Source organism: Chiloscyllium punctatum, chromosome 19 (assembly GCF_047496795.1).
Source record: "Chiloscyllium punctatum isolate Juve2018m chromosome 19, sChiPun1.3, whole genome shotgun sequence".
Taxonomy (NCBI): Eukaryota; Metazoa; Chordata; class Chondrichthyes; order Orectolobiformes; family Hemiscylliidae; genus Chiloscyllium; species Chiloscyllium punctatum.
In genome coordinates, this window is record NC_092757.1 from 45,813,698 (window position 1) to 45,836,448 (window position 22,751).

Sequence of the window (22,751 nt, forward strand, 5' to 3'; positions counted from 1 at the left end):
CCCATCATCACACACACACTCACTACCATCATCACACACACACTCACTCCCATCATCACACACACACTCACTCCCATCATCACACACACACTCACTCCCATCATCACTCACACACTCACTACCATCATCACACACACACTCACTCCCATCATCACTCACACACTCACTCCCATCATCACACACACACTCACTCCCATCGAAACTCACACACTCTCTCCCATCGACACACACACACTCACTCCCATCATCACTCACACACTCACTCCCATCATCACCCACACACTCACTACCATCATCACACACACACTCACTCCCATCATCACTCACACACTCACTCCCATCATCACCCACACACTCACTACCATCATCACACACACACTCACTCCTATCATCACACACACACTCACTCCCATCATCACTCACACACTCACTCCCATCATCACCCACACACTCACTACCATCATCACACACACACTCACTCCCATCATCACACACACACTCACTCCCATCATCACACACACACTCACTACCATCATCACACACACACTCACTCCCATCATCACTCACACACTCACTCCCATCATCACTCACACACTCACTCCCATCGACACACACACTCACTCCCATCATCACACACACACTCACTCCCATCATCACTCACACACTCACTCCCATTGACAAACACACACTCACTCCTATCATCACTCACACACTCCCATCATCACTCACACACTCACTCTCTTCATCACATACACACTCACTCGCATCATCACACACACACTCACTCCCATCATCACACACACACTCACTCCCATCATCACACACACACTCACTCCCATCATCACTCACACACTCACTACCATCATCACACACACACTCACTTCCATCGAAACTCACACACTCTCTCCCATCGACACACACACACTCACTCCCATCATCACTCACACACTCACTCCCATCATCACTCACACACTCACTCCCATCATCACTCACACACTCACTCCCATCATCACACACACACTCACTCCTATCATCACTCACACACTCCCATCATCACTCACAAACTCACTCTCTTCATCACATACACACTCACTCGCATCATCACACACACACTCACTCCCATCATCACACACACACTCACTCCCATCGACACACACACACTCACTCCCATAGACTCTCACACACTCACTCCCATCATCACCCACACACTCACTCACATCCGACACATACACTCACTTCCATCATCACTCACACACTCACTCCCATCATCACACACACACTCACTCCCACCATCACACACACACTCACTCCCATCATCACTCACACACTCACTCCCATCATCACTCACACACTCACTCCCATTGACTCTCCCATACTCACTCCCATCGACCCACACTCACTCCCATCGACACACACACTCACTCCCATCGACACTCACACACTCACTCCCATCATCACTCGCACATTCACTCCCATCTTCACATAAACACTCACTCCCATCGTCACTCTCACACTCACTCCCATCGACACTCACACACTCACACCCATCGACACTCACACACTCACTCACTCCCATCTTCACACAAACACTCACTCCCATCATCACACACTCACTCACTCCCATCGACACTCACACTTGCACTCCCATAGACACTCACGCACTCACTCCCATCATCACACACTCACACACTCCCATCATCACTCACACACTCACTCCCATCGAAACTCACACACTCTCTCCCATCGACAAACACACACTCACTCCCATCATCACTCACACACTCACTCCCATCGACACACACACACTCACTCCCATCATCACTCACACACTCACTCCCATTATCACACACACACTCACTCCCATTATCACACACACACTCACTCCCATCATCACTCACACACTCACTCCCATCGAAACTCACACACTCTCTCCCATCGACAAACACACACTCACTCCCATCATCACTCACACACTCTCTCCCATCGACAAACACACACTCACTCCCATCATCACACACACTCACTCCTATCATCACTCACACACTCACTCCCATCATCACACACACACTCACTCCCATCATCACTCACACACTCACTCCCATCATCACTCACACACTCACTCCCATCATCACACACACACTCACTCCCATCATCACTCACACACTCACTCCCATCATCACTCACACACTCACTACCATCATCACTCACACACTCACTCCCATCATCACTCACACACACACTACCATCATCACCCACACACTCACTAACATCATCACACACACACTCACTCCCATCATCACTCACACACTCACTCCCATCATCACCCACACACTCACTAACATCATCACTCACACACTCACTACCATCATCACACACACACTCACTACCATCATCACACACACACTCACTCCCATCATCACTCACACACTCACTCCCATCATCACCCACACACTCACTAACATCATCACTCACACACTCACTCCCATCATCACCCACACACTCACTAACATCATCACTCACACACTCACTCCCATCATCACACACACACTCACTTCCATCGAAACTCACACACTCACTCCCATCATCACTCACACACTCACTCCCATTGACAAACACGCACTCACTCCCATTGACAAACACACACTCACTCCCATCATCACACACACACTTACTCCCATCATCACTCACACACTCACTCCCATCATCACACACACACTCACTCCCATTGACAAACACACACTCTCTCCCATCATCACACACACACTCACTCCCATCATCACTCACACACTCACTCCCATCTCCACACACACACTCACTCCCATCATCACACACACACTCACTCCCATAGACTCTCACACACTCACTCCCATCATCACCCACACACTCACTACCATCGACACTCACACTTGCACTCCCATCGACACACACACACTCACTCCCATCATCACTCACACACTCTCTCCCATCATCACTCACACACTCACTCCCATCATCACTCACACACTCACTCCCATCATCACCCACACACTCACTACCATCATCACACACACACTCACTCCCATCATCACACACACACTCACTCCCATCATCACTCACACACTCACTCCCATCATCACTCACACACTCTCTCCCATCGACACACACACACTCACTCCCATCATCACACACACACTCACTCCCATCATCACACACACACTCACTCCCATCATCACTCACACACTCACTACCATCATCACACACACACTCACTCCCATCATCACTCACACACTCACTCCCATCATCACTCACACACTCACTCCCATCATCACACACACACTCACTACCATCATCACACACACACTCACTCCCATCATCACTCACGCACTCACTCCCATCATCACTCACACACTCACTCCCATCATCACTCACACACTCACTCCCATCGACACACACACACTCACTCCCATCATCACACACACACTCACTCCCATCATCACACACACACTCACTCCCATCATCACTCACACACTCACTACCATCATCACACACACACTCACTCCCATCATCACTCACACACTCACTCCCATTGACACTCACACACTCACTCCCATCATCACCCACACACTCACTACCATCATCACGCACACACTCACTCCCATCATCACACACACACTCACTACCATCATCACTCACACACTCACTCCCATCGACACACACACACTCACTCCCATAGACTCTCACACACTCACTCCCATCATCACCCACACACTCACTCACATCCGACACATACACTCACTCCCATCATCACTCACACACTCACTCCCACCATCACACACACACTCACTCCCATCATCACTCACACACTCACTCCCATCATCACTCACACACTCACTCCCATCATCACTCACACACTCACTCTCATCATCACTCTCACACTCACTCCTATCGTCATTCACACACTCACACTCATCGACACTCACTTACTCACTCACTCCCATCTTCACACACACACTCACTCCCATCGTCACTCTCACACTCACTCCCATCGACACTCACACACTCACTCCCATCATCACACACACACTCACTCCCATCGACACACACACACTCACCCATCTCACACACTCACTCACTCCCATCATCACTCACACACTCACACCCATCGACACTCACACCCTCACTCACTCCCATCATCACTCACACACTCACTCCCATCGACACTCACACTTGCACTCCCATTGACACTCACACACTCACTCCCATCGACACACACACACTCACCCATCTCACACACTCACTCACTCCCATCATCACTCACACACTCACTCCCATCGACACACGCACGTTCACTCTTTCATTCTCAGTCTCGATTTGTCTCACTCTCAGTCACTCTCGCTGACTCCTTCTCTTTCCAATGCCCCACTCTGCACCTTCATGCGATGAAGGCAGTAGGGCGGTCGGGAGGGAGGGAATGGTGTGGGATCGTCGTTTCAGAAGGATAGCCACAACTCCTTCAGCTCCTGCCACCAGGTCAGTTCAGATGGAACGACTCGGGATGCCTCTTACTTTACTCCTGTTCTTTAGTATCATTGGCTGAGTCGCCAATCAATCAAGACATTCTGCACAGCGATTGGCTGCACGTGCACCAATACACGCACAGACTCTATCACTATGGCAGTGGTTGGTTAGCTGAGTTGGCTGGACGGCTGGTTTATGAGTTCAATTCCCACACGGGCTGAGGTTAATATGAAGGACTCCCCTTCTCGATGACTCCCCTTGCCTGAGCTATGATGGCCTCCAGGTTGAATTGACCACCAGCTATCTCTTGGTGTGAAGCTGCAGCCGCTGGGATGATGGTGGCGTTGGTTCGCCATGTGTCTAGACCAATGACTGCCAAGTGTGTGTCGCTGGAAAAGCGCAGCCGTCCAGGCAGCATCCGAGGAGCAGGAGGATCGACGTTTTGGGCTTTAGCCCTTCATCAGGAATGAGGGAGGTGGGCCTGGGGGCTGAGAGATAAATGGGAGGGGGGGTTGGTGGGTGGGCCTGAGGGGATGGTAGCTGGGACTACGATAGGTCGATGAAGGTGGGAGTGAAGGTCAGTGAGGAGGGTGGAGGGGATAGGTGGGGAGGAAGATGGACAGGTCCCGGGAATGGGGAGCCTGGTGAAATCCGCATTGATGCCGTGTGGTGTGGAGTAGGTACTGGGGTTGTCCTGTTCAGGGCCAAGTTGTGATGGTCTGAATGTCGGCCAGAGTTCGTGTGGAATCAGTCGGTTCCACATTACGCTGGTTTCCCCATTTCCTCTCCACCCCCAGTATCCCAGTGCCACGCCTCCAACTCAGTGCCACCCCCTTGACCTGTCCATCATCCTCCCCATCTATCCGCTCCACCCTCTTCCCCCCGAGGTATCACCATTACCCTCTCCTCCATTTACCTTTCACATTCCCAGCTACCTTGCCCCCAACCCCCTTCCCATTTATCTCTCAGCCCTCCCCCACCCCCCTGCGCCCCCCCCAGGCCCACAAGCCTCATTCCTGATGAAGGGCTTATGCCCGAAACGTTGATTCTCCTGCTCCTCGGATGCTGCCTGACCTGCTGCGCTTTTCCAGCGCCACTCTTTTCAACTCTGGTAAGCCCAGCATCTGCAGTCCTCACTTTCTCCTGGACAATCAAAATGTACCAGTACAGACAGGGCTAATGCCAACAGACAGCCTGCATTAATTCACAGACACAGTATACGTCCATATGCATATCAATATATACCAATAACATCCTACAGATACACAGGGGCAGACTGAATCACTACAAGCTGACAGAGGGGGGCAATGCCAAAAGGCAAATTATACCAACGCAGACACCCTGCACCAACACAGAGAGACAAGTTTAGGGGAGATATGCATGGACATTTCTGAATGTAGAGTTGAAAAGTGTTAGTCACTATACCATGGGGACTAGATTAATAACAGAAGGCATGGGTGAAAATGAAAACAATTAAAAACTTAAGAAAAGATCCATCTTAATATGAATTGCTGGCTCCTGGGTTTGGGAAGAGACAGTTCGGTGCAGCCCACCGAGCCGCCCAAAAGACCATTCCCGTTTCCAATCCCGGGAGGGAAGATGCCTGAAGGATTCCCGGCCACTGGATGCCGGGCTGAAACCAGCACAACGCTGTCAGCAGCCTCCTCTGAGGTCGCAGCCTACACCCTGTCCCCATACTCCCACCTCCCCCAGACACACACTCTGAGATGGAGGATAGAATCGGACAGAAATACAGCACTGAAACAGAACCTTCAGGCCAACCAGGTTTCCCAAAACAAAACTAGTCCCACTTTCCTGCACTTTAGCCCATATCCCTCCAAACCCTTCCTGCTCATGAACTTATCCGAAAGTCTTCTAAATGTTGTAACTGTACCCAGTTCCTTCACTTTCCCTGGCATTTACTTCGTCATATGAACCAATCTCTGTGTAAAAATGTTGCCCCTCATGTCCTTTTTGAATCTTTCTCCTTCTCACCTTAAAAACGAAGAGGAGATACATAAATGCAAGATGCTGCATTTTGGGAAGCGCCAAACGAGGGCAGGACCTTAATGGTGCAGTCCTAAGGCGTGTTGCTGAACAAAGTCACCTGGGAGTGCAGGTTGAAAGTGGAGTTGGTAGGATAGTGAAGGAGGCGTTTGGTATGCTTTCCTTCACCCACTCGACTTCACCTCTCCTACACTCGGGAAAAGACCCCTACCCTTCACATGATCTATGTCGGTCATAATGTTATAAAGCTCTATAAGGGCACCTCTCAACCTCTTACATACCAATGAAAAAAGTGCCAGCCCCTCCTTATAACTCAAACCCTCGATTCCTGGCAACGTCCTGGTATATCTTTTCTGAACCCTCTCCAGGGTAATAATATCCTTCCGATTACAGGGTGACCAGAGCTGCACACAGAAGAGGCCTCACCAATATCCTGGATAGCCTCAACATGACGTCCCAACTCCTAAAAGGAGTTGACCAAGTCAATGTTGAAAGAAGGTTTTGTATGTGGGGTAATCTAGAATGAGAGGTCATAGTTATAAGGTAAGGGCTAACAGACTTTAGCAGATGAGCAGAAATTACTTCTCTCAAAAGGATCATCAAGGTGCGCTCCTCCAAAATGCAGCAGGTGCCCAGATACGAAATAAATTTAAGGAGGTGATGGGCAGATTAGTATCGGGTTTAAGGATTATGGACTCCAGGCAGGAAAGTGACGCTGAGACAAGAGCGTTGAATGACAAGAGGTATTGACCAGAGAAAAGGAGGAGGCAGCTAGGATGAAGGCAATCCCTGGAGGGATATTGGGAATGTAGGAGTTTACAGAAGAAGGGAATCAGGAGGGTGAAAACGGAGCATGAGATAGCCTGGGCTGAGAAGATTAGGGCGAATTCAAAGGTTCTTTTAATATATTAAAGGAAAAAGAATAACTACAGAGAGAACAGGACTCCTCAAGGACTAAAGTGGACATGTATGTGTCGAATTGAAGAGATGGCGAGGTTCTCAATGAATATTTCTCCTCAGTATTTACCGTGGAGAAAGACGTGAAGACTTGGGAACTTCGGGAAGTTAATGATGATATCTTGGGGACTGTCCATCTCACAGCAGAGGAGGGGTTGGATGTATTAGAATGTATGAAGGTGGATAAATCTCCTGGTCCTGACCAGATATATCCAAGAACCCTGCAAGAGGCTAGGGAAGAAACTGCAGGGCCCCTGGCTGATAGTTTTGCATCATCGTTAGCGATGGGTGAGGACCCGGAAGACTGGAGGGTAGCGGATGTTGTGCCTTATTCAAGAAGGGCTGCAAAGAAAATCCTGGGAACTATAGACCAATAAGTCTAACATCTGTGGTGGGTAAATTACTTGAGAAGATTCTGAGAGATAAGATATACATGCATTTGGAAAGACAGGGTTTGATTAGGAGTAGTCAGCATGGCTTTGTGAGTGGGAGATCATGCCTTACAAATTTGTTAAAGTTCTTTGAGTGACCAGGAAGGTTGATGAGGGCAGGGCGGTAGATGGAGTCTATATAGATTTCAGTAATGCCTTTGATCAGGTTCCACACGGTAGGCTGATCTGGAAGGTTAGATCACATGGAATCTAGGGGGAACTGGCAAATTGGATACAAAATTGTCTTGATGGTAGGAAGCAGAGGGTAATAGTGAAGGATGCTTGTGGGACTGGAGGCCTGTGACTAGTGGAGCGCCTCAGTGTGACTAGTGGTGCTGGGCCCTTGCTGTTTGTTATCGATATCAATGATTTGGATGAGAATGTACAAAACGTGATTAGTAAGTTCACAGATGACACTAAAATAGGCGGCATCGTGGACAGTGAGGAAGGTTCTCAGAAATTGCAGCAGGACCTTGATCAGCTGGAGAAGTGGGGCTGAGAAATGGTATATAGAGTTTAACATAGATAAGAGTGAGGTCTTGCATTTGGGAAAGTCAATTCAAGGTAGGAGTTTCATGGTGAATGGTAGGGTCTTAAGGAGTGTAGGGAATCAGAGAGACTTTGAGGTTCAGGTGTATCGTTCTCTGAAGGTGAAGGCACAGGGAGACATTGGCACACTGGCGTTCATCAGTCAGGGCATTGAGTATAGAAAGTTGGAGAGTTAAATTGCAGTTGTGCAGGATATTGGTGAGGCTGCACTTGGAGTATTGTGTTCAGTTTTTTGTCACCTTGTTATAGGAAGGATGTTACGAAACTGGACAGAGTGCAGAATAAATTTATAAAGATATTGACAGGACCCAAGGGTCGGAGTTATAGAGAGAGGTTGGACAAGCTGGGACTTTTCTCTTTCGAGCGTAGCAGAGTGAAGGGGGGGGGCCTTATAGAAGGGTATAAGAATGGTGGAGCAGGGTCGAGGGTTCTGAAAGACCTAGTCCCACTCCTGGTTCTTTTAATCTTAAGTTCAAAGGTAAAATCCCTTGACTTTGACACTCTTTGACACTGTTGTGGGCCAGAGCCTGTGTGACAATGACTGGCTGCCCACAATCTCCCCACGTCCATGTCAGTCATGAGCGAATGGTGGGGCAGCCTTGATGGGCCGAAAGGCCTGATTCTTCTCCTCTTTGTAAGGCTCTTTCAGCTGGGCAGCCTCAGGCAGACATTAAACATGCACCCACGTGCCCTGCCAATCTATCAAGCACCCACTTTAACAAGCCCTTAATAAGGTCAGGACAACGGTCAACTATCATTGTAAAAGCCTATCATGTCCTTGAGAGACAGAAACCTGCCAGCCTCATCTGGTCTGGCCTACATGTGACTCCAGTCCTACAGCGATGTGGTTGACTCTTAACCCACCCTCTGAAACAGCCCAGCAGCATTCCATTCGGGTCTGGGACAATGAAAGATGGCTGACACAGACTGGCCCTGTCACGCCCCATGGAGGAACATGGAATTAACTAGGATTGATGTTTGACAGATGGAATCACTGGTCCATTGTCCCCTCACCCCAGTGAACTTTACCAGGAATGGACTCACCATCGTGACCCACTGCTAAACACTGGTGTTTCTGCACCATGTCTGTTTCTGTTTCTGCAATAAACCCCCCTCCCACTGTCTCAAAACTTCAACTCCAGGGAGTTCGCCATCACACATCAATACTAATCTCATCTGGATCCTGCCTTTTTGAAAGTCTACCGAGAAATCTTCACCATTTAGCAGTTAAAACAGATGGTAGTCCCTCTGTTACTGAGTCAAACTGAAGTGTAATGAAGTCCTTATGAGTTTCAAAGGACTTAAACAAGACCATCTTTTAATTTTATCTTCATTCTGAGAATAAATCCTGGATCATGTCTCCGCAAAGTAAGGGAATTCTTCAGTGTGCACACTTGAGACTACATTTCAAATGTATTGAATTAATTTTCATCACACCTTGTTCATTACGACATAAGAGGAATTTATCACAAGGGGATTAAAAACAGGACAAGTTACAGAATAAGGTTTTAGAAGCAGTGTCACTGTTAGTAATGGATGCTTCATTGTATTTACAATAACATTCTCCTCGTGTCTGCGTGGGTTTCCTCTGGGTGCTCCGGTTTCCTCCCACAGTCCAAACATGTGCAGGTTAGGTGAATTGGCCATGCTAAATTGCCCGTATCGTTAGGTGACGGGGTAAATGTAGGGGAATGGGTGTGGGTGGGTTGCTCTTCGGAGGGTCGGTGTGAACTTGTTGGGCCGAAGGGCCTGTTCCCACACTGTAAGTAATCTAATCTAATAACATTTTCAATTCAGTTCAGCCTTGCAGCCCTGAATCCTCAGTTCTGAGGGTGTAATAACACAGATGCACACAGGATGGCGAGAGAGACCTATGTTTGGAAGTGGGACACACTGATGGTGCTTTAAGCTGACATTCTTCATGCTTCACGGAGCTTGTCCAGGAGACGTTATAGACGTGCAAGTGGATTATTTGGACATGAAGCCCAGTGAATACCATGGTTTAGACACACTGGAACTTAAAAATGTGTTGCTGGAAAAGCGCAGCAGGTCAGGCAGCATCCAAGGAGGAGGAGAATCGACGTTTCGGGCGTAAGCCCTTCTTCAGGCCAAGGGGAAAGCTGAACTGCACTAATATCATCAGAGAAAGTTATCTCTCAGCAGCCAATGCCATATCACCCCATCGTCAGAGTCTGAGAGTGAGTGGGTTTCAGGGGCTAGAGAAACTACACCAAGGTACATGAGGACATTGCCGTGTCCCAGGTGTGAACCTAAAATGGTCTGCCCCTCGGCCGGAGGTTAAAATTCCCTTGTTTTACCTCAAGAAAGAGGAATTCGGGCTCCCCCCAAAGTCCTGGATAATACATCCACCCCCCCATCCCAACCATCATCTAAAACGGATTAGCTGGTCACTGGCCTGTTTCAATTTGTGGAATCTTGCTGGACACATGCTAGAAATAAAGTGCTATGTGACAGACAGTGCTCAAGACAGATGCTATATAAATGCATGTCTTTCTAGCACACACTGTATTAAGTTGTTTTTGTACCCAGTAGAGACACAAGAGTAACTGTAGGCCATTCAGCCCCCTGACAAAGCTGTCCTGCCATTCGACATCATGATTCATCATCTTCCTCAACCTCCTTTTCCCATGTTATCCTTGATGTCATCTTCCACTCTGTATCAGGAACATAAATTCTGAGCTTTCTTTGCCCTCCCCAGTGAGGAATCCCAAAGATTCAATACTCAAAGGTTTTCCTCTTCACTTCAGTCTGGGGCGGCACAGTGGTTAGCACTGCTGCCTCACAGCACCAGGGTCCCAGGTTCGATTCCAACCTCGGGCGACTGTCTGTGTGGTGTTTGCACATTCTCCCCATGTCTGCGTGGGTTTCCTCCGGGTGCTCCGGTTTCCTCCCACAGTCCAAAGATGTGCAGGTTGGGTGAACTGGCCATGTTGTTCAGGGATGTGTAGGTAAGGTGCATTAGTCAGGGGAATGGGTCTGGGTGAGTTGCTCTTTGAAGCATCAGTGTGGACTGGTTGGGCCGAAGGGTCTGTTTCTCCACTGTAGGGATTTGGATTCTAATTCTAAAGAGTAAGTGGTAGATGCTGGTCCAGTTACAACATTGAATAGACATTTGGATAAGTGCATGAATAGAAAAAGTTTGGAGGGATATGGGCTAAGTGCAGGCAAGTGGGACGAGTGTAGTTTGGGATTATGGACAGGTTGGACCAAAGGGCCTGTGTCCGGCCTGTATGACCCAATACAGTCAGATCAGTCCGTTATCTTGTTGAATGGCGGAGCAGGTTTTAGAGTCTGAGTGGTTCACTTAATGATACGTTTATATGATTAGATGCCCTATAGTGTGGAAACAGGCCCCTCGACCCAACACTAACTCTCCGAAGAGTAACCCACCCAGACCCATTCCCCCATATTTACCCTGACCAAACATTGTGGCAAATCAGCATGGCCAATTCACCCTGACCTGCACATCTTTGGACTATGGGAGGAAACCCACACAGACACGGGGAGAATGTGCAAACTCCACACAGACAGTCGCCTGAGGGAGGGATCGAACCTGGGTCCCTGGCGCTGTGAGGCAACTGTGCGAACCACTGAGCCACTGTGCTACCCCAATAGCTCCACCCATAGTACCATTTTAATTTAGATTTTGGATGTTTAATTTGAACACCGGATTTTTTTTTGTTATTGTGTTCCTTTAATAGATGGTTAATTTGCTTTAATTTGTTTCAGTTGATTTTAAAAGAATAACATCTGTCTTCCTAACTACTTGCTACACCTGCATTTCAGTGACCTATGAACAAGGACACCTCATCTGATTGGACACTCACACACTTTTTGAACTCTCACATTGAAAAAGCACTTCACACCTTTATTCCTCTCTAAGAGTGGACAGCCGCACCTTTATCCACATTCCATTCCATCTCTCCTTGTGTTGCCAACTAACTTGGCCCACTTAAATCCCTCAGGAATGTCTTTGCATCCCTCTCACAACTCGCATTCCCTCCTCCTTTCATCTGCAAACTTGGAAACGTTCCAGTGGGAGCTCACACCCAAATCATTGACAGAGTTTTGTCTGCAGCTGGGTCTCTCGAGCATAAACCTCACAGGACTCCACTTGTTCAAATCTGAGAGAAAAAAAACCTGCCAATTCTCCGAAAGACAGTCACAAGTCAATTCATATGCTTCTGAGCCATTTCCCCATGCCCCATGAAAAATTCGCCTGTTTCTACCTGTGACGTTTACAAAGAACAAAGAATAATACAGCACAGGAACAAGGTCCATTGGCCCACCAAGCCTGTGCTGACACAACATACCTTCCTAAAATGAAAAAACTCTACATGGTCCTCCATTCCTGCCCATTGACTTTGTTGATCATTTCCTTTCTACAAAACTATAGCAGCTTTTGCAGATGGTTTGGATGTTGCCTGCTGATTTATTTTCCTATTCAATTCTCCCAGTTGTTACTTAGTTTCTTGATTTTCTTTTTGCTGGATTCTAAAACGCTGCAAATCCTCGGCCTTCCTACCTTTTTTGAAACCTCTCCCTTTCAGCCAGCACCATCTATAACGTCCTTCCTTATCTATAACTCATTTTGCCTCTTGGGCTTTTCTAAGAATGTAATTGGGACTGGACAGGCGAGATGCGGGCAGAATGGTCCTGATATTGGGGAAGTCCAGAGCTTGGGGTCACACCCTAAGAATAAGGGGTTAGTCATTCAGGACTGAGATGAGGAAGAATTCCTTCACTCAGAGAGTTGTAAACCTGTGGAATTCTCTCCCACAGGAAGCTGTTGGGGCCAGTTCATTCGATATATTAGATATATTCAAGAAGGAGCTGGACATGGTCCTTGCAGCTAAAGGGATCAAGGGGCATAGAGAGAGGGGAGGAATTGGATACAAACTTTGCTTGATCAGCCATGATCATATTGAATGGTAGTGCAGACTCAAAAAGGCTGAATGGCCTACTCCTGCACCTAATTTCTGTGTATATTTGCTGTAAATCATGTATTCATCATTTAAGACCATAAGACCATAAGACATAGGAGTGGAAGTAAGGCCATTCGGCCCATCGAGTCCACTCTGCCATTCAATCATGGCTGATGGGCACTTCAACTCCACTTACCCACATTCTCCCCGTAGCCCTTAATTCCTCGAGACAAGAATCTATCAATCTCTGCCTTGAAGACATTTAGCGTCCCGGCCTCCACTGCACTCTGCGGCAATGAATTCCACAGGCCCACCACTCTCTGGCTGAAGAAATGTCTCTGCATTTCTGTTCTGAATTTACCCCCTCTAATTTTAAGGCTGTGTCCACGGGTCCTAGTCTCCTCACCTAACGGAAACAATTTCCTAGCATCCACCCTTTCCAAGCCATGTATTATCTTGTACGTCTCTATTAAGTCTCCCCTTAATCTTCTAAACTCCAATGAATACAATCCCAGGATCCTCAGCCGTTCCTCATATGTTAGACCTACCATTCCAGGGATCATCCGTGTGAATCTCCGCTGGACACGCTCCAGTGCCAGTATATCCTTCCTGAGGTGTGGGGCCCAAAACTGGACACAGTACTCCAAATGGGGCCTAACCAGAGCTTTATAAAGTCTCAGTAGCACAACACTGCTTTTATATTCCAACCCTCTTGAGATAAGTGACAACATTGCATTCGCTTTCTTAATCACAGACTCAACCTGCATGTTTACCTTTAGAGAATCCTCGACTAGCACTCCCAGATCCCTTTGTACTTTGGCTTTATTAATTTTCTCACCATTTAGAAAGTAGTCCATGCTTTTATTCTTTTTGCCAAAGTGCAAGACCTCGCATTTGTTCATGTTGAATTCCATCAGCCATTTCCTGGACCACTCTCCCAACCTGTCTAGATCCTTCTGCAGCCTCCCCACTTCCTCAGTACTACCTGCCTGTCCACCTAACTTCGTATCATCGGCAAACTTCGCTAGAATGCCCCCGGTTCCCTCATCCAGATCATTAATATATAATGTGAACAGCTGTGGCCCCAGCACCAAACCCTGCGGGACACCGCTCGTCACCGGCTGCCATTCTGAAAAAGAACCTTTTATCCCAACTCTCTGCCTTCTGTTAGACAGCCAATCCTCAATCCATCCCAGTAGCTCACCTCGAACACCATGGGCCCTCACCTTGCTCAGCAGCCTCCCGTGTGGCACCTTATCAAAGGCCTTTTGAAAGTCTAGATAGACGACATCCACTGGGTTTCCCTGGTCTAACCTACTTGTTACCTCTTCAAAAAATTCCAACAGGTTTGTCAGGCATGACCTCCCTTTACTAAATCCATGTTGACTTGTTCTAATCCGACCCTGCTCTTCCAAGAATTTAGAAACCTCATCCTTAACGATGGATTCTAGAATTTTACCAACAACCGAGGTTAGGCTAATTGGCCTATAATTTTCCATCTTTTGCCTTGATCCTTTCTTGAACAAGGGGGTTACTACAGCCATCTTCCAATCATCCGGGACCTTTCCTGACTCCAGTGACTCTTGAAAGATCTCAACCAAAACCTCTGCTATTTCCTCAGCCACCTCTCTCAGAACTCTAGGGTGTATCCCATCGGGGCCAGGAGATTTATCAATTTTAAGACTTTTTAAGTACAAGCCATTGCCAATGTAGCATCTACCTCTATCCCATTTTGCTGTGCCACCACAATGAACCAGGCCCTCAGACCGACCCCATGAATTGAGCAGCACGTTGGGGCATTTCAGAAGCTGTTAGGAGTCAACCACATTACAGTGGGTCTGGAGTTACACATAGGCCAGACCAAGTAAAGATTTCCTTCTCTAAAGAATATAGTTAAACCAAATGGTTTTTTAAAATGATGATTAACAACAATTACATGGCTGCCAATTGGAATAGCTTTTTGATTCCAGATTTTTATTGAATTCTAATTGCACCATCTTCCATGTTGGGATTTGAACCACCGAATTAAATAGCGAAAGAACAAGGTTTCATGGTGGAATTTTCCCTTTTGAAAAAAAGCAGAATAGATCCAGTATGGGTTGATAGACCAGAGGTAGGAGCAGCAGCTACAAAGTAGAATGGTAGGTGGCTCAGTGGTTGGTATTACTGTCTCACAGCGCTAGGGAGTCAGGTTCAATTTTACCCTCGGGGCGACTGTCTGTGTGGAGTTCGCGCACTCTCCCCGTGTGTGCATGGGTTTCCTCCAGGTGGTCCGGTTTCTTCCCACAGTCCAAAGATACACAAGTTAGTTAGATTGGCCATTCTAAATTGTCCATAGTGTGCAGGCTAGGTCATAGAGTCATACAGTCATACAGCACGGAAACAGACCCTTCGGTCCAACCCGTCCATGCCGACCAGCTATCCCAACCCAATCTAGTCCCACCTGCCAGCACCCGGCCTATATCCCTCCAAACCCTTCCTATTCATATACCCATCTAGATGCCTCTTAAATGTTGCAATTATACCACCCTCCACCACTTCCTCTGGCAGCTCATTCCATACACGTACCACCCTCTGCATGAAAACGTTGCCCCTTAGGTCTCTTTTATATTTTTCCCCTCTCACCCTAAACCTATGCCCTCTAGTTCTGGACTCCCCAATCCCAGGGAAAAGACTTTGTCTATTTACGCTATCCATGCCCCTCATAGTTTTGTAAACCTCTATAAGGCCACTCCTCAGCCTCCGACGCTCCAGGGAAAACAGCCCCAGCCTGTTGAGCCTCTCCCTGTAGCTCAAATCCTCCAAACCTGGCAACATCCTTGTAAATCTTTTCTGAACCCTTTCAAGTTTCACAACATCTTTCCGATAGGAAGGAGACCAGAATTGCATGCAATATTCCAACAGTGGCCTAACCAATGTCCTGTACAGCTGCAACATGACCTCCCAACTCCTGTACTCAATACTCTGACCAATAAAGGAAAGCATACCAAACACCTTCTTCACTATCCTATCGACCTGTGACTCCACTTTCAAGGAGCTATGAACCTGCACTCCAAGATCTCTTTGTTCAGCAACACTCCCTAGGACCTTACCATGAAGTGTATAAGTCCTGCTAAGATTTGCTTTCCCAAAATGCAGCACCTTGCGTTTATAAGTTAGTCAAAGGATATGCATGGATTAGCTATGGGTGGGTCTGGGTGGGATGCCCTTTGAAGGTGTGGACTCGATGGGTCGAATGGGTCACATTGGGAATTCGATCATTCTAAGAACACTAATCCCAGAGCTCAGAAAGCCAAACAGATAAAACCTTCTTCACAAGTTGAGTACGTTTGAGCTGGACATAATCACACAGGATCATTGCGCTATCTAAAGGGTGTGGTGTATGCATCCAAGAAGAAGCGATGGCTGGCTGAGATGAACCATAATGGCACTGGCCTTGTGGTGTGGCCCACCACACAGACACCTCGGACTCATTGAGCAGAAGGATAAACCCTGAACAAACATTTTGCCTTCCCCCTGGACTCACGAGTAGGCAAGCATTGACATCGAGGTGAAAGCTCAGCTCCAAGTCCATGTGTTACACCTTGGTCAGGAGACATGTAACCAACCTCAGGGAATGAGTTTGGAATCTCGAGAATATAATCTTCAATGGAAACCAAATACTTGTGTTTGAAGCGCTTTAACAGGAAATAGTGTCTCTCTCTCTCTCTCTCTCACACACACACAGGTGTATCGATCGGGGATTCATTGTGATATCTGATATTTTGTCCTGGTTTCTTTTAACAGAGAGATTGAACACAAGGCGCCAAGCTGCTTACTGAAGACCACTTCAGGAAACAGCTTGGGAGGGATTGGATTTTTTACAAGAACTCGGAGAAAGATGCTGAAGAGTCAGAGTTGAAAAGTATGGCACTGGAAAAGCACAGCAGGTCCGGCAGCATCCGAGGAGTGGGGGAGTTGTGAGACGTGGATTCTCCTGGTCCCCGGATACTGCCGGACTTGCTGAACAGCCTGAATGGGTGTGGCTAACTCTCACAGATCAGGGTCTCTGGGTTTTGGTTTTGTAGCAGCACTGAGGTCTCAACAGAGTTGGAAGCTTCAGTAAACATCTCCTGGCTGCTACTCACCGAATGTTCTCTTGATATTGTTTCCTTCTGGATTGGTGAACTGTATATATGAACTTGTATCTGAATTTACCTTTTTTGTCAAGGGGTGTGGTTATAGGATGTGACTGTATTGGAACAGTTAATTAATCATTGTTACTGCATCTATTTGTGGGTGGCACGGTGGCACAGTGGTTAGCACTGCTGCCTCACAGCGCCTGAGACCCGGGTTCAATTCCCGCCTCAGGCGACTGACTGTGTGGAGTTTGCACATTCTCCCCGTGTGTCTGTGTGGGTTTCCTCCGGGTGCTCCGGTTTCCTCCCACAGTCCAAAGCTGTGCAGGTCAGGTGAATTGGCCATGCTAAATTGCCCATAGTGTTAGGTACAGGGGAATGGGTCTTGGTTGGGTGTGCTTCGGTGGGTCAGTGTGGACTTGTTGGGCTGAAGGGCCTGTTTCCACACTGTAAGTAATCTAATCTATTATGCAGTTATGTTTTCAAATAGAGTTAAGTTATTCTAAGTTCTTTTTTCTGTTTGTATTTTAACTACAGTGTTTAAATACAGTGCTTATGGTCGGGTAATTTGGCCAGTCACATCACATCTGGAACAGGCTGTTCACATCTGCCGTTAACATAAGAAAAGGTTAGGGTCTAGCTACTCGTTATAATATTTTGATGGGGTCTGGCCTGGTCCATAACAAATTGAAATATTAGTGAGCAAGTACGGAGCATACCAAAACCGTCAGTCACAGCAACATTGAGAACCTAAATGTGTAGACATATATCCCAAAGCTACTGCTCGAGATTTGGGATTTTGTTAGGGATCATGTTTGGAAAGCAAATGAGAACGATTTTGCGAAGGCCACCACCTGTCCAATATTACAATGATGGATCAGGGCCCTGAAATCCTGTGGATATTCTTACCTTTAATTGCAAAAGGTGTGTTTCAAAAGAGGACTGACACAGTTAAGACTGGCTGTTGTTCGAGTAGAAGTGTCTGCCTGGGGAGAGTGGGAGAAAGGAGAGACAGAAAGACGGAGGGGAGAAACCAAGACAGGGAGAGATTCTGGTGAAACATTAAACCTAAAGTGTGAGAGAGACCTCAAATAGACTGGATTAAGATTTCTTATGACTGCAAAGGTAATGAAGGGCTGTCAATCCTAATCAACAGCAGAGAATTAATTGCCCTGTGGATTATGTTCCAAACTGCAGATACGATTTTTTTCCCATAGAAGAATACACAAGGGCAGCACTTAAAAACGAGCTTCAAATCTACTGGAGTGTGCTAGTGAGACTGAATGCTCTTGTGTTTACCAACCTGGGTGTGAATGTTCATATGCTGTGAAGGTCACAGTCTCTTTATTGTCTGTATTTTGCAGGGAAAGATGGCCTCTCACTCTGGTGTCAACCAGCTCGCAGTGCAGCATCATGGTATATACATCTGTGTTACTTGGTGAGATCCATACAAATGCTACTCACTGAAGCCTCTGGTGTTATTTTGATCGAATTTTGCTGAGGCCAATATGGGACAGTATGCCTGCCATTTGCTAAAGGGCCGAAAATGTGTTGCTGGAAAAGCGCAGCAGGTCAGGCAGCATCCAAGGAGCAGGAGAATCGACGTTTCGGGCAAGAGCCCTTCTTCAGGAATTTGCTAAAGGGGTTATGTATAGGGTCTTACAATCGTTCAAGTGACATAGTGGTGTTTTCGTTGATTTAGTAAAAGCTACAAATCAGACGCTAACAGAGATACTTACTCTTCCTAAAATTAGATTTTGAGATAACGAATGAGTAACAATATCCTCCACATAAGGGCAACTGGAATAGATCACAATGTCCCTTAGAAAACGCAGCACATCCCATCTATCACAGGCTGCAGTGCATTTGCTGGAATAGACTTCACCAAAACGTTTGAAAAAAAGTTTGGAAAGTCTGGAAAATGAAAAAAAATAGATGGAACTCTCAAAACTTTGGAAAATAAATCGTAAAAGATGGATTGCAAAAAGTGGTCAGCTTACTGTTAGATTTCCATTAACACTTAGTAGAAGGCACTTGGACAGCTGCCTGGCATTGCAGCCTTTTTTGTTGCATTTTTGCTTTGACAGCCCCTTCCTGTATCTCACACGGACCCCCTTTGATCTGCCTTGACTTTTACCTGCCCTTTGACCTCCACGTCGAGGTTTTCGGGTAAAGGTAGGTGCTGCACACGAAAACGAAGTGGGATACCGTGCGCTGTTTGATTAAAGGAAACATTTGAAAACTGCAACAAAAATGTATCGGGTTGGAGAATGATCATTCCCGATGAAGATCCTGCCCGAAATGTCGATTCTCCTGCTCCTCGGATGCTGACTGACCTGCTGTGCTTTTCCAGCACCACTCTGATCTAGGCTCAGCATCTGCAGTCCTCACCTTTGCCCTATTCTTTGTAACTGCTTGTTCCTTCTGTCTATAAAGACCATAACCATTGACTCCAGACCAGAGCTCTGCAATCCCAAAGCTTACAGTCCCACTGTCTCAAACAAGGGAAGTCTAAATTATTGCCTTAAGTAAAGAGGATTCCCAGTCTTTAAGTGTCAGTATTTGTATTGGTTATCAAATGCTGCCTGGCATCAGGATGTTAAAAGCTGAAGGGCCCTTAAGATTCATTTGAGGAGACAGTGTTTGCAGGTCGAGCCAATTGGTGACCCTGAAATGTAAAGAATTGCTCCAACGGGGAAATGGTGATTTCATTCCCTGATCCTCCCTTCGTGTATCTCCAGGCATCAAACAAAGGATGTGGTGCAGACTTCCAGTGGCAGACTGGACAAATAGGACTCAAAACATGTGGTGACGTGGACAGCGAGTGGCTGTATGCAAGGGTGTGTACATGGGGAGTGGTAATGTTCCACTGCATCCCAGCCTTGATTAGAGGTGTCAGCTGAATAGGCTCAGTACCATTGATCTGCTGCATTCTGGTATAATTCTCTGGACAGCCCTTTCTTTTCCTTGTTTCAAAATCACATAACGCCAGTCACACAGTAAACAATCTTAGATTAAAGCTTTTATCTTTTGCAATGGGATATGCTGGTTTCTGTTCTTTGACATGTAAATCCCAGATATTAAAAAACAGGTATCCCATTGTTTACTGTATCACATCGCCATGACACTGGACTCCTTTGGCTATAAATTCTGTGGGCACGATCTGCACCTCCACAACCACCCGATGAAGGGGCAGTGCTCCGAAAGCTAGTGCTTCCAAATAAACCTTTTGGATTACAACCTGGTGTTGTGTGATTTTTAACTTTGACCACCTCAGTCCAACACCTTGTTCCTGGTCATGGTGGGTTTAGTCCCTGAACAAGAGTGTCTCTTTTCTGGTTTAAAAAAAAAGACAGAGGGTAAGTGATCTCATAGAGATCTCTAAAACTCTGAAGAGCTCATTTTATTTCAGAAAAGGTGGGGAATCTGACTATCAAGTCCAAAGTGACACTATTTCCATTTCCCTCCCCTTCCTTCCTGACAACAATGACATCCAGGAAGTCACTAGGGAACTAATTTCTCTGAACTTTATCGTTGCAGCATGTTCTTGTCACAAAGTGCATCAAGTTTGATTTGAGTGAGGAAAGCGTTAATTAGGCAAAGACAGTTTACGCCTTTTAATGAATTGTAGGAGTTGGTTAAATGTTAAATCTGTATTTCCTACTTGGAGAGGACACTATGTTCACCAAGTAGTCCTGATGAATAAGAACGGTTCCCTTTAGGGGAAAGCAAGTCCAAGAAAGCTCATTATTTCCGAGTCAGACCCTGAGTAATCAGAAACTCCACCCAGTTTCAGTCTCCACCAGACAGCTGACCTACTTTCTCAGCCCTGTTCGGGAGTTTTCGCTTCCGACGCTGACCAAAAGCTAATCTCTGCAGTTCAAAGTCAAACCAGCCTCCGTACCTAAAACGTTACAAAATGGGAGAACATAAGGCTTAATTGGAGGGTGGGGCCCTCACTTGCCTTGCTGTTCGGAATACCCAAAGTCAACATTTGGTTTTGCAGTTTGCAACGGAAGAGGGCCAAATGCTAACTCCAGGACTGAGAGTCATTCTCTTACTGTCACACATATTCTCTCACTCTCACTTTCTCACTGAGTCCATATTTTCCATCTGAGTTCAACCTTCACTATCATCATAAAGGCACCGTCCAAAGGATCCCGAAATTCCTGACACTTCCGACAAGTTCAAAGAGCATCTACACCAGGGGAGGGATGAGTTGGAAAAGTCTCCAATCACAATATCCGCTGCATTTTGACTGGACCTTGATATTCGGGCCAGGTGTGAAGTTGTGGGGGGTGGGGGAGGGGGGGGGGGGTTGGGGGGGGTTGGGGGTTGGGGGTGGGGGGAGGAGGGGTCTCGAAAGGCTGAACACAGGCCATGAATGGGAGTGTGGGAATCATTTCCCAGGGAATATCACCCTTCACCTGATAGGCTTTGGGCCTTTGGAGACTAAATCCCACTGAGGCCTTTAAAGGCTCCAGCCCATCCCGACATCCAGGGATGTTCCTTCACACTTACCACATCCTCACATGGGATATCCCACTGTGTACAAGGGGTGGAATGGGCTGGGCTGGGAACAGGAGGATATGTCACTGTGTACAAGGGGGGGAATGGGCTGGACTGGGAACAGGAGGATATGTCACTGTGTACAAGGGGGGGAATGGGCTGGACTGGGAACAGGAGGATATGTCACTGTGTACAAGGTATGGAATGGGCTGGGAACAGGAGGATATGTCACTGTGTACAAGGTATGGAATGGGCTGGGAACAGGAGGATATGTCACTGTGTACAAGGTATGGAATGGGCTGGGAACAGGAGGATATGTCACTGTGTACAAGGGGTGGAATGGGCTGGGAACAGGAGGATATGTCACTGTGTACAAGGGGGGGAATGGGGTGGGAACAGGAGGATATGTCACTGTGTACAAGGGGGGGAATGGGGTGGGAACAGGAGGATATGTCACTGTGTACAAGGGGGGGAATGGGGTGGGAACAGGAGGATATGTCACTGTGTACAAGGGGGGGAATGGGGTGGACTGGGAATGGGAGAGTTGCAGCTTGAAGCAGCTTCCAGTTTCCTTGGATCTTGTTAACCTTTCTAGTTGTCATTTTTTATTGATAAGACCATCATTCCACAAATCCAAAAATATCCATTTCCCCCTACACTTTGCTTTCTGTCCCCTGACAAGCACAGCATCTGTACAGCCGCGTTCTTTCTAATACCATGTCTACACCACCCTTTCT